Source organism: Pygoscelis adeliae, unplaced genomic scaffold, assembly GCF_000699105.1.
Source record: "Pygoscelis adeliae isolate BGI_AS28 unplaced genomic scaffold, ASM69910v1 Scaffold117, whole genome shotgun sequence".
Classification (NCBI taxonomy): domain Eukaryota; kingdom Metazoa; phylum Chordata; class Aves; order Sphenisciformes; family Spheniscidae; genus Pygoscelis; species Pygoscelis adeliae.
Window position 1 is genome coordinate 3,850,196 of NW_008825270.1, and position 8,881 is coordinate 3,859,076.

Genomic DNA, 8,881 nt, shown 5'->3' on the forward strand with positions numbered 1-8,881 from the left:
CCGGGCTTCGCCGCGCCCCGGCGAAGCCCGGGGCGGCGGGAACCCCCGCGGTTACTGCACCCTGCTTGCAGGCACCGTGCCTGCAACGTTTCCCAGGTCCTTTGCAGAATGCAGTGGAGGAGTTGCCCTTGCACCGCTTAGCCAGGATACTTTGTGGACTCGAGTGCAGAAACTTCATCAAATGCGTGGTTTTGGGCCTTTTTCCCTACTTTTTTCTTTTTTTTTAAGTTGTTGAATCTTTCCAGCTTCTCTGCAAATGCTCCAGACGAGCATGATTTTTTTTTATATATATATTTTTTTTTATTTTAACCAAATTCCTTTGTCCCTCGGCGTATTCCAAAGGGGAAAGGAAGATGCCTCCAGTGTCCCACTGCAGATCCCTCAAAAAAAAAATAAACCCCCAAAAAACTAGCCCGTGGGCAAAACTGCTGGCTCGGTGTTGCTTCCTCTTTTTCCATTGATTAATGCCTCGCATTAATGGGAGGAGAACTGGCAGAACCAGCTTAAAAAAATACCGACCTGACCGTAAGAAAGGGCTGTTTTCCAGCGCTGCAGGTGTGCACGGTGTTTTGTTGAGCAGCGAAGGAGCCCCAGCCCCAAATATCCAGCAAGCCCCCTGGATCCGGTCCTGCCGGCGAGGTTTGACTCCCTGTGAGACCGGCGGAGTGTGAGCGCGCTGCTTGGGTTGGGCTTTGTGTCCCCTAAATTTCCGTTTGTGCAATCACCAAGATTATGAGCAATGAAAGTGGAAAGGGAAATGACTCTCTAAACTTTCTAATGTATTGTGTATAAACCCCACAATAGACGCGCATCCCTGATGACGACGGCGCGTTTTTTGTTTTTAAGCGCAAGCTGCAACTGGAAGTGAAAGTATTCGGATGATGCGTATTTGCTTCTTGCAAGGGGTGCTTCGACTAAAGGTGCTCCTCCTCCAAAAATAATAGCTTAGCACAGGGCTGAGCGATGTAGGGCTCTTGAATCACGTGTAGTTTGCAAAGAGTTCAAGCGTTGGGGCTGTTGGGGTGGCCGGCGGAAGGGCTGTGTTAGCGGAGCAAAGGCTGGTTAGCTGGAACCGCTCACCGGGGAGGATTTGAGGTAGCAGCAGGAGGCACCGAAGCTTGCCCTGGCTCTTGGCTGGATGCTGAGCTGACCGATCCCACTGCGGTGTGGAGTAGCAGGACCAGGGGAGGCCGCTGATGTCTCCTGCCTGGGGGTCATGTCAAAAGCTGCTGCTCCTTCTGGCTGGCCATGGGGTGTGAGGGAGGTCCCGTGCTCCCAGCTCGGTGCCGGCTCTGGTGCAGAGGTTGCTTGTTTTGGGAGAGCGGCCTGCTGCTCCTCTAGCGTCTTCGTGGACCGTACATGAAGCACAATGCTTTCTGGACCAGTTTATGGGGGATTTTCTCATTGTGAGCCTTACTGGTCGCTGGTAGCAATTACTTATGGTTTTTTGACAGGTTAAGGGGGAGGATTATTGTGAGGGTCATATCTGGTCTTAAATAATAAGGACAAAAGCAAGGACTTGTCTGCAATCTTATTTCTGACGTACTAATGCCAGGTCAGTCTTACTGGGATGGGGGGAGGGGGGGGGCTGTTGTTTGCTTGCAGTGCTTGCCAGAAAGTGATGGACCTGCTCAAAATGGGTAGGAGGGGGGTAAGGTTGTGTCCATGAACACTGCAAGGGGAGCCTGAAAGTGGGAGGGCTCCTCCGTTGCAGCAGGCTGGCGTTGTGATCGGGGGGCCACAAGTGTTGCGGTGAGTGGAAGTTGCCACCCTGAGTCAGGAATCAGAGTAAAGTATATATATTGAGGAGAAAACCGACAAGCCCAGGCAAGAGAGGTCTTTGGTCTTTTTATAGAGTACCACGTACGCTTTATCCTTCTGGGTTTTTTTAATATTCTTTTTTCGTTTTGTAACTTCTGTCTCGTTCTGGTTAATTCACAAGCAAAGCTGTGTTTTTTGGAGTTTTTTCCCCCCATGTCCGTTTATGCAAGAGAAGCACATGCTTTTACCTATTTATTTATTCTCAAAGTTGCTATTAGCAGGGCCTCTCTCTTGCTATATATGCTACTAAGCGTTTCCAAAACTCTTAAAAGACTACCTTGACCGTCACAAAAAGCCTAATATTCATGACATTTCAGAGTAGCATATTTAAAATTGTTATTGCCAATCCAGTGTTGTTGGCATGTGTGTGAAGATTTGCATGGACTAAACATAGTCCTAAAGACAAGATGTTTTGTTTTGGTTTTTTTTGTTGTTTGACAATCAAATAATAATACCGTAGATTAACTGGGGGACCTCCAGAAGGAAGAAACAAGCTGTTAACACTTGATCTGAAGATACGAGGATGGGTAGCTGTAAGAAGTAATGACTCTTGTTCCCACTGGTGTGAGCACAGATGGGAACTTTTGATGCCTACTTTGCCTTGGGAACGTGTAGCTGAGACCTATGAACAGCCAGTTTTCCTAAGAAAGCCAAAACAAGCAAACATTGCTTCTTTTTCCTCAGTTTGGATTGCAGCTTTTTGGCATTTTAAGAAATCTGGAGTCAGTTGGACACGCATCTGGGTAGGCTTGACATGTCTTTTTGCGTCAGCGTTGAGTTCTCTGATCTGGGCTCTCACCTGAGCACAGGTCCTTTGGACCCCAGGGCTGAGAGCTGTTTGAGGCACAGGCATAGCCAATGAAGGGGGGTTGGCATGTGCAACATCCACTGGCATTGAGCACGTGGCAGAATTCCTCCCGGCCTGCCACTAAGCAGCCCTGCCGCGGGGTGCTAGCTTTCCTGCTCTGCGCCTCGCCCCTTGTTGTCATGCTTGTGGCATATTTCATCGGAAGCACTTCTGTACAGTGCTTCTGCCTGAAGCTCTGTCATACAGGGTGAGTTTTCTTGGACCAGAGCTCCTGTGCAGCTGCAGACAGTTTTAGTGCCTCCTCTTGCACTGATCTCTCTACAGTAGTGGAGTAAAGAAGGCTTTAATTTCACAGGCTATTCCGTTCCCCCTGTGACCTCTTCTCTGCTAATGAAGGTGTTCTTAAACAAAGCCTCTAGAGCAGTGGTCCTTCTAAAGTTGCATAGTGAAATGTTGCTTTTCAGGAATCCCTGCTAGTTAAACTTGCCTGTGCAAGCGGATTCCAGTAGCAAGTCCAACCTCCTGAAGAAGAAGCAGAGAGGACAAGGTGAGAGACATGTTCATGTCACCCTGTGTGGCATCTTCAGAAAGAAGGTGAGGGAAAAGTGTTTCAGAAAGGGAGGAAGTTTGCAGGTAAAAGAGGCCAAAGAGTGATGGAAAACACAGAGCAGTCCTGTGGCTTCTTTGAAAGGTAGGAGCAGCCAAGGTGGATGGAGAAGAAACCTGGCAAGGAGGGCGACACAAGCATCCCACATTAGAGAAGTTTTTCTTTAAAATGCCTACCGTGTGATAGGCACTACATTACTAATAGAAAAGACCAGGAGGATTGAGGGCAAGGAGGGGAAAAAAGCAGAGATGAAGGGGGTAAATTTTGACTTGGCACCTAGAATCACGTTTACAGTGTGGGTTTTTAGAGGTCTAGTCACTGTCCTCACCATGTAGGCTTCGGACTTCAGCTAGAGTCAGTGAAGGTGGTGCTAGCACTGGCGTTTTTCCTCCTTCCATCACAAACTCTGCACATAATTGCAAGAAACTATGTTTCTGCTGAGAGACAGTCAATCAATTAAAAATATTGACACTTAAAGCTTTGCTGTTGTGCTTCCTGGTCATTGATCTGTGCGAGTGGGATAGCTCGTACCCTTGACAGCTGTTGTTCAAAGGCCTCCTCTCTCTCCAAGGCAGGGAGGCAGCACTCTGGTGTTTCAGAATCAGAACAGTTTCTCTGCAGTCAGAAGGTAAAAACATTATACATATAATTTAAGGTTTAAGCTGTAGAAACTGGCAGCCTCCAGAGAGAATAATGCGTACTGCAGAAGGCTGTTTCAGTGCAGTTCCTCGGTCACGGACAGCCATCAATAAGGGGCCCATCAGAAGGGTATCGTAAGCAAAGTCATCCAATTTGAGCACGCTCTGATAAACAGCTTCGTTTCTCTGCCCCCTCTCTTCTCTCCTCCTTAGGATTTGGCTTTTCAGCAAGGCTAGTTTTACTTTGACTGTAGTGACTCGTCCCGAAGGAGGGACTACCATTCCAAAATAAGTGTCGGCGTCGAGCCCTGCCGGGGCCAGCGCTCCCCATGGCTCAGCTGGGCTGCCTGTGCTACTGTCAGCTGAGGGCTGGGTTTTGCCAGTTGAAGCTTGACCGTGGGTACTGGGGGTGATGTACGAGGACAGAGTGGTGAAAGTGCATGGGAGGTGAGGCAGGGGATTATCTCATGCAGCAGCTCTAGAATTGCTTTAATTAGCTACCCCTGAGAGCCAGCGGTGCTCCTGCCTTGCACAGCGCCGTGCAGCGGGGAGCCGATGTACTGAGCATCCTTTGCCAGTCGCCAAGCCAGTCATCCCTGTGCACTGGGGAGTGCTGGCTCCAGGCTCCTGAGTGTGGATCAGGGCGCTGTGGGCACACAGCTCCCGTGGCTCCCCGCGAACGCCCTTTCAGAGTGTTTCAGAGTGTTGAAGGCCAGTAATTGGAGCTGGTGTTGGTCAGGGACATCAGCTGTTTCCAGGCTGATAACTGACATGAAATATTGTGCAGTACATTCCTTTTCAGTACAATGAAGCTTTATTTTGAAAATGTATCTCATAAACTGTATCATAATATGCTGAGTGGAGTTAAATGTGGTCCTTCAACTGCAACCTCAAACAGCTGAGCAGGCTAAGTATACATAGCATCTTCCTTGAAAGACGTCGTAAGTTTGGCTGGGATTACCTGTCCACTCCTAGCATGTTCCTCTTTACACCTTTCATTTGGATAAACCTTGACTTCCTCATGTCTGTGTATATCGAGGGATTTTGCTGCTGGTTTGTTTTTTTTTTTTAATTTCTTTTGTTCTGAGGCTGCTGGAGTACTTTGTGTGGTCTGCTGCTTTCTTTAAATTGGAAACCTTTTGCTTGGAAAGGCTAATGCAAATGTTAAATATGCCAGTTTGCAGAGTCCAGTCCTTTCCTTCAGAGGAAATTAATGAAAACACTTGGAAACTGACTGAAGGAAAAATCAATACTGATGACACATGAACATACTTTTGTGAACAATGAAATACATTCTAGAGTTGTCATGTGTACACACCTAGGCATGCAGATTATCTTTTTTGAGCTCAAATGAGATCAGTCAGCTTTTGAAGAGTAGAAGCTTTTTAATTACTGAATTTCTTTTCCCTTTGTGATTGGGAAGAGAACTTTCTTATGTATGGTACGTGTGTAAGTTGCTTTGTTCTTTGAGAAATTTTTCCTAAATCGTGTAGTGAGGGACCGTTGGATGTGTGCAGCAGTACCTGACCCTCAGTGCAGAATCCCACCAGCTAATGCTGCATTGCTGTTGCAAAGGCAGTACCTCCAGAAAGGTGGATCCACTTACTGCGTCTCCTGGACGTGTTGAGAGCTAGCACCAAGTAAATCAGATGCTAACATATCCTCTTTAGGTCTGATGGACTTAACTGGTTGGTTGTTGTTTTTTTTTTTAACTAGGTCTCATTCTGTACTCAGGTGTTGAAATATTGCTTTTGAATTCTCTTGGGGTAGTCGGTGAACTTTTGTAGTCCCTCAGTGACTTGCATATGTGAAGTCACTGTGACGTGCTCCCTCTTCTTTTTGGACTGGAATTGAATGAGTTCTTGGGCTCTTTCCACGCTTCTGCTAATCAGCATTTTAAAAATGTCTGTAGTGTAGAGGACCAGGTGTTTCTGTGCAACCCAATACCTTTATGAAGAAGACGCACTTGAGGAGTGGGGGTTGAAGGTATGGACCAGAAGTGCTTGGCCCCGGCTGGAAATTTTTTTGTAGTTAGCTACGTTAGGATATACAGGGTCTGAACATCCCTCTCTCTGTATGGAAGGGAATGTGCAGATCAAATGGTGGTGGTGGTGAATTCAGCACACGGATATCTGATTTCTTGGCAGATCTGACACTGGGAGTATCTGGACTGCTGCCTGCCCCAAGGAAAAGGGGGTCGGTGTGACCCATGCTCAGCCAGTACACATCCAAGCGGTGTAACATGAGCCCCTAACCTGTAGACAGATTTACCAGCCCTGAATAATGTCTGTTGTACTGTGAGATCGTATCTCCCTAATGGCCTGCAAGAGGGTACAAATGAGGAGAAATAAATATGGCTCTTGCTTTTGCTTCCTCTGCATTTTGTGGAACAGTTGATTTGTTTTCGTTCTGCCTGGTGTGTTCATTAGTGCTTTTAAAGGACTGAGCTAGTTTGTTAGAATTTTAGGAACAAATGAAAATATGATTTGCTCCTACCTTCTTGTTTTCCCCTCCAAATATTCTTTCCCTTTTTGCTGAACAAGTAAAAAGAAAGGAGCCGCTTGCCGTGTCCTGAAGCCCAAGTAGAGTCAAACCACTGTAACAAACATAGAGGAACCGTCATGTAACATCCTTCAACAGAAATGAACAGGCACCAACTGGATAAATGGTACAAAAGCAGGATTTCATCTTTATTTTGTGTCTGTACCCATAGGTCCCAATTGAATGGGGATCCCCCTGCAGCTGAGACTGCCTGCCTAGAGGTTTTCGTGCTGCTTTACAATTTGACGATTGAATCCTGAAGCTTTTGAGTTGGGTGCTGGGAAGGGGCATTGCTCAATAACCAAGTGCCTACTGGAAGTCCAGAGGTCTCTAGGAGGGGTGGGGGTTTCTCATCTGCCTTTGGCGTAAAGAGCTTTGGGTTGTGATTTGTAAGTAAAACCATCTGCTCAAGAAACTTGCTGTTATGTGGCTGTATCAAGGGTGAAACTGTGTTTTGTGGTTCATGCTTTTTACGTGACAGAATTTAAGGGCAGTCTTACAAAAATCACCGGTGTGTATAAAGGCAGACCAGCGCTCGGTTGTCACTGTTGAGCGCATTGTTGGCTTTGTGCAGGAAAAGGGTGCTCTGGTGAAATGCAGTGAGTTTTCTGTGGGGCAGTTTGAATTTCATGCATAGCTTGGCCATGGCTTACAGGTGTGTGCAAGCCTGTCCGTCCTGTCAGTCCATCCCCTCTAACACCACTAAACATTCACCAGCGGAAGAAAAAGACAGAGTACTGCAAGTGATCTTTTTTTTAAAAAAAAGAAGCTGGAACTTCTAGAAAAGTGTTGAGTGAAAGGCCGTCTTGTTAAAAGATGGATGTGCTCTCCAGAGGGGCTAATTTAGACACTAAGGAAATATATGTGGAGCTGATTGCTGGCCAGGTGCCAGTCACTGAAGGGCACCGGAGGCTGAAATGCCAGGCAGTGCTGGTAGTGCTGGCACTTCAGTCCATGACGGTTGGGTTGCATGAATTATCTCTCTGCCTTCCAGCTAATTTTATCCTGTTGATTTTTCATGAATCATTTCCCATCTCTGTGGGTTAGAAATTAAAGTGGAAGTTTGCTAGCCAGAATAGCCACATCTGCTATTTAGAAAGTAGTGTCTGGGGTTTGCTTCCTGCCCACCCCCGCGCCTTCCCTTCCCTTTCCCTTTTTACCTCCGTCGATGTTCAAATACGTGAATCACTGGTGTCGCTCACCCACAGAAATTTTTAGGCTGGCTAGCCTGCACAATGCAGGGGTCCTCTGGGTGCGTGTGAGCTTGTGGTGGGCGGTCGGGTGACGTTGGCGGGAGGCGGGTGCTGAGTGCTATGTGGCAGGGTCCCAGCTGCATGGCGAGGCTGGCAGGACCCGACTGGGGCATCTTGAATTTTCTGCGTGTGCCTTATAAAACATTAAAGGCACTCCAGTGCCTTTTCCCTCTCCCAGAAGAGCAGGAGCACCGTGGTGGCCCAGCCTGCTGCATGCCTACCAAGCGCTTCCTCACTCCAGCCTTTTTGTCTGCCCATGGATGGGAGTAGAAGGTCATTTAGACAGTAAATTCACATCTCTGCTTTCTATAAAAGCATCTGCATGATGAAAAACTTAACTTTTCCAGACCCAAATATAACTTCCTTTTGTTGAGTTGCGTAATCTTGATTGCCATTGAGGCTGCCATCTGGGCCAGCAGCAAGGAAAAGATTAAGTTGATTATCCAAAAGTTCAGCCCTTTAAGCAGGGATCCAGGGACCTGCACAGGAGTTGCATAGCATGGGTCCTGTGGGTAAGCAAAGTTTTGCTGGCAGCTGCGCTTAGGAAAAAGTACGTTGCCTTGAAACAAAGTGAGCATTAGATAAATGAGAGGAGGTCTCTAGCTTGCTGATGTTCATTTTTAATCGGTCTTGGTGCATCACAGCAAGTCCAGGAGACTGGAAGAGTGATCGCATTGGGGCAGTTCTGAAAATGGCCAAGTGGATGGCCCAGGAAATTATAGCATGACACTAATCCTGGGTAAATATAAAGTAATTCATGCTTGAAACTTGATGTTATGGAAAGTGTCTTGTACTTCTCAAACAGGTCTGATTTTGTTCTTTGAGAAGCTTACTGTTGGTTTAAAGAAAGATCCGTAGATGTGATATACTTAGGTATATAAGACAGTTAACTCAGTGCATGAGAACCCAATTAATATCTAATGCCAAAGAATATCAATAAAATACAAGTGGCTTAGGAAGTGAAGGTAGTGTTTGATAAAGTCAGCATCCAATAAATAAACTGAAGTGGCAGTATAAACAGTAAGGAGGATGAAGGATACTCTACGCTAAAGGACAGTATTAGCACACTAATAAATCAACCATTTGTGGATTAGCTTTAAGATGAACATAGAAAATGGTTTTTCACCGTCAAAAGATCAAGGCTCTGGCATTGCCGCCTTAGATGAGGGGAGCAAATAATCCAGCTATTTTAAGCTAAAGCTTGATCATTTTA